Raw genomic sequence first — 5,274 nt, forward strand, 5'->3', positions numbered from 1 at the left:
TAAAGATAGACTATTTGCCCAGCCAGCATGGCTCAGTAGTTGATCATTGACCTATAAACCAGGAGGTCACGGTTCAATTCCTGGTCAGGGCACATGCCCAGGTTGTAGACTCCATCCCAGGTGTGAGGTGTGCAGAAGGCAGCCGGTCAATTATTCTCTCTAATCATTGATTTTTTTTTTTCTCTCTCTCTCCCTTCCTCTCTGAAATCAATAAAAATATACTTTTAAAAGATTTCAGTAAATGGTGTTGGAAATATTAGACAGATACATGCAAAAAAGAAAAAAAGAAAAAGAAAAGAAACTCTACCACCTTCTTACACCATACACAAGAATAAACTCAAAATGGATTAAAGACTTAAATGTGAGACTTGAAACCATAACAGACTGTCAAACTACAGCAGGAAGCCCGAGGAGGTTTGGTGGGGGCGGGGGGCAGTAAGAGATCAATCGAAGGACTTGTATCCATGCATATAAGCTTTACCAATGGACACAAGACACTGGGGGGTGGGGGAGGCCGGAGGAATATCAAGGGGTAAAAAAGGAGACATACGTAATACTCTTTGTAATACTTTAAGCAATAAAACAAAATTTTAAAAAAATGAAAAAAATAAAATAAATTGTCCAAGTGACTGAATTGGGAAAAAAACCAAACTTAGTAAAATCTCTGACATTTCTCTTAGCAATATTTTTCTGATATATCTCCTCAGGGGAAGGAAACAAAAGAAAAAATAGACAAATGTGACTATATCAAACTTAAAAGGTTCTGCACAGCAAAATAAGGTGTCAAAAAAATAAAGACAACCCATTGCATGGCAGAACATATTTGCCACTACATCTGACGAGGGGTTAATATCCAAAATTATAAAGAACTTATAAAACTCAACACGAAAAGTCAAACAATCCAATTAAAACATGGGCAAAGGACATGAATAAACACTTCTCCAAAGAGGACATACAGATGCCATTAGGCATATGAAAAGATTCTCAACGACACTGACCATCAAAGAAGTGGAAATGGATAAGGGTTTAATGAGCTCATAGATCTGAAAAAAAATAAAAAAATAAAAATTGAGTTTGCATTTTTGTCTCTAATTTCCTTTTTTTCTCTTAAATAATGACAGAGGATAGAAAGAAGGAATCCTAGTTTTATACCACCACTTTCGAAGCAAATTTTCAGATCTCTATGATTTTCAATGATATACAAAATCTCATTTGCTTGTTACATGTGTTTCAGACAATAAGTGTAGCTGTTTCTTTAGCAAGTGGAGGAAACAATTGTCCCTTTAAAATCTCTATTTCTCCCATCCCCATTTCTATCTTTAATAAAGAACATTTAATTAGTTACGGGGCAATATAAATATAATTGATATATCCCTGGATATTTGAAAAATAATTGAATAAGTAAGAACATATTTAGGATGGAGGTGGAGAATGGGACAGGTAGGTCTGTTTTGTTTTTCTCTGAGTATAGGAGTGAGTTAAGGAAGGAAGGAAGAAGGCAAGAAGTGAGGGAAGAGAGAAGAAACTTAGATAAGTTAATGTCATAGGTAACCTCCTTTCTGTGGCCCCGATTGCTGCCACATCCCTTCAGTGATTCCCAAGGGAACTGTGGAACTTGAGATTGGCAACTGCCTCTTCTAGGCAGCTATCTGAGCAGCGGCTGCAGTCCTACCCTGCATGGCCTTTGCCAGAGTTCTGCCTCCTCAAACCTGTCCTCTTTGGCTACAAGCTGTTCAGTTTCCTACATCCTTGGGAAGTGGTGACAAGTTCACATCAGTTACAGTGGTACCAAAATGACCTTTGCAAGGCTCGTGGGTCTAGTTCCAGCTGCCATGTTTCTCATCAACTTTCAGTTACAGCTTTCCAACATCAGATTTTAAAGATACATGAAATGTCCTTTATGATACCTAATCTTTCTTTTAACAATTGAGCACTCATCATGTACAAGGAACTGAGTCAGATGTTCAAAAGGAAAAAAATATCAGGGCAGGCACATGTTCTGCCTTTGCCACCAGGACGGAGAAGGTTCTTTGAGGCGTTGCAGGAAAGAATTCAGGGACACACTCACAGGATCAGTTCAAGCGGCAGTGGCAAGATTTATTAAAACTAAAGGGAGAGATTGAGAGTGGGCAGGCTTAAAGAGCAGCTGCACCGATCCCTTGGGGTTATGCTCTTTTATTCTCTTAGGCTGTGAAAAGAGCAAGTTTATTTTGAACTATCCAATCCCTGAAAAGAGCAGGGTTACTTTTACACTGTCCAATCCTATACTCTGATTTCTTTTGGGGGTGTCCTACCACTTTGGCTCCTACCCACAATTCTCTAGGTTTGCCCACAAGGGAGATCAAAACCACAATGCTAATTTATTATAATCAGGGTGTAAATGAGGAGAGGTCACTTTGAGATGACTTGTATAGGGGTCTGCACATGTGCTGATAATGCAGATAACAGGAATTTCTCTTTGCTCCTCTTCCCCAACCCTTCCCCATTTCAGAATGTCTGTGATTTTCCCCCAGGCCTATTAAGCTGGTAGAATGTCAGTTACTCCATGAGCTAACCCCAAGGCTATTTACCTGCTTAGTCAGATGTTTTGTTCCCTTTGCTCCCTCTTTCCTTGTTAATATCTAAGTAGTTGCCTACTACTGTAACACCTTCAAGAAAGCTGTTGTTTAATTTTATTTAATCGGTCTAATTGTGCCTCATTAAAGGTTAAAAACACACTGTGATTGAAATTCCACTGTAATTGCCTAATTAGGCAAATTGGTGCATGATGATACTTACCACTTGATACCCCACCAAAAAATCTTTATATTATTGAGCCCATGATTATTGTTATAGTAAGAACAAACAAAACAGCCAATAAATCACCACTTTACCTTCACATTCTGGGCTAAGCTTTCATATAATATCCCTTACAACTTAACCACTGCAAATAAGTCTATCACTTAAATTTAATGAGTAGTACCTATTGTTACCATAGGTAGCTAGATATTAATAAAAGAGAAGGGAGCAAAACTGAGTAAGCTTAATGAAGTCGGAAGCTACAGCTTCACACACTCCAGAGGACCACCCTCCAGACCTAATCCCCCAAACTGGCAGGAAAGATCATTACTGGTCATTAGACTGGATTGCCAGGGGGAGAGATAAAACAACAAAGGGGGAATTCCTTTGCTGAGTTCCTGCCCAGTAGGATCCAAGATAGCAAGCATAAAGGTCAAGTGTCTAACCTGGGGACAAGATGGGATTGGTTAGGGGGAGGTCCCAGCACAAGCCCGTGAAGGATTGGGAAAGAGATTGGTGAGTTTGAAAGCCAAAGGTAATGTAATCAAAGTTTAACAAAGGCCTCTCGCTGGTAACAGGCTTTGCTCCTTCAGGCACTCATCCACACGCACATTTTCTCTGCATAGCAGCCATGGGCCCAAGCTTGGGCTCTTGTGTGGGCCAGCGGCCATGTGGGCCCAAACTTGGGTTTGGATACAGAAACACAGCACTGGCTGGAGTGCAGCCCAGAACAGCGACTAAGCTAGTCAGATGGGGACAGAGGCTAAACTTTGGCATGGACTGAACCAATGGCACAGAAATTCTGGACCCTGACTCTACTTCTGGGCTTGATGAAGACAAGGCTGGCCTTTTTCCACAGTGGGAAAGACTGAGATGAGACACTGGGAACTTGGGGACAATCTTTTAATTCTATTCCAATAAATTTTACCACTACATCTCAACCTCTCATATGGGGGTCCCCAAAATGCTTTTCTTGTGACTCCATGGAAGGACCCCATCTCCACCGGCAACACTATCATTCAGTGTGCAATTTGAAAATGTATTCAAATATTTTACATTTATTCTATAGAACAGGGCACATATCTAGCACACTAAGTCTGCACTGGTTTAAATTGTTAAATATTTTTAGAGGTAATGAAGTTAAAATCTCACCATTATTGAACTGTAATGTTTGTGAAAATGTGACAAAAATATTAAAAATATGTTTTCACTTTTGCCCAGAAATTCCAAATTTAGCTGTGTATCCTAAGGGATTATTAGCTAAAATTTTAAAAGATACAAGTAAAATATCATTTTTGCATTATTTCTAAAAGTAATGAAACTGGACAGTCTATCGATCAAAGAACTGATTAATAAATTAGGAAAAATACAATGACCACCTTATGATTATGTTCTAAAATAATATTTTATATACATTATATATAAAATTTTAAGTAAAACTGTAATGTTGGAAATTACTATCTATATCATGAACCCATTTCTACTTAAATATTATATATAGATATCAATAATAATTCATTAAAAATTGAAAGATAGCCTGGCCAGCATGACTTAGTGGTTGAGTGTTGACTTACAAAGCAGGAGGTCACAGTTTGACTCCCAGTCATATGCCCAGGTTGTGGCTTGACCCCTGGTAGGGGGCATAGAGGTGGCAGCCAATCAGTGATTCTCTCTCATCATTCATGTTTCTATCTCTCCTTCTCCCTTCCTCTCTGAAATCAATAAAAACATATTATTTTTAAAAAATTGAAAGATATATACCAAAATACTTACTGTTTTGGTTTATCTGCAATTCCATAATGATTACGTGTTACTTCCAAAAAATATAAAGCAAGGTGTGCTCAATAGTGTTGAATGTTGACAGATTCACAAAAATAAATATCTTTAAAATATCACAGATTTTGGAAATGAGAATGTTTTGGGTGACATTAGGGGTCACACTGCCAGTTTTGGAGTAAAAAGAAGGGGTAGAAGCCAGATTCTGATGGGTTGAAAAATTAAATTGATAAGTGGAAATAGAAAAGTCTTTCAGGAAGTTTGTATGAGGGAAAAAAATGTTTATATGAAAGCTAGATAGGATCAAAGTTCAAGAAATATATTTAAGTTGCTAGAAACCTCAGCATGTTTGGTGACTATGGTAAAGAACACATAATGAGATTGAAGAGAACAGAGAATGGTGACCATCAATGTAATAAGATTCCAAGGAAGGAGGATATCAAAGCTACAGGTGGAATGAATGGCCTTGATCAGGGTGAGAGATACCTCATCCTCTGAGATTTTATTAAATACGTTATTGGGTCTGGGAGCAAAATGTTGAATAGGAGCAATTTTCTCAAGGGTATAAGTGCAAACTAGACTATCCCCAGAGAATTGGCTACCCATCAAGGGGCTACAAAAGAGCGGTGATTAGACATAGTCACTGAAGGAACTGGGATGGCAATAGGAGCAGAATGCAAACAAGCACATAGATGCTTGGGAAAGTTCTGAGGGCTGAGA

This window comes from Myotis lucifugus, unplaced genomic scaffold, assembly GCF_000147115.1.
Source record: "Myotis lucifugus unplaced genomic scaffold, Myoluc2.0 scaffold_20, whole genome shotgun sequence".
NCBI lineage: Eukaryota > Metazoa > Chordata > Mammalia > Chiroptera > Vespertilionidae > Myotis > Myotis lucifugus.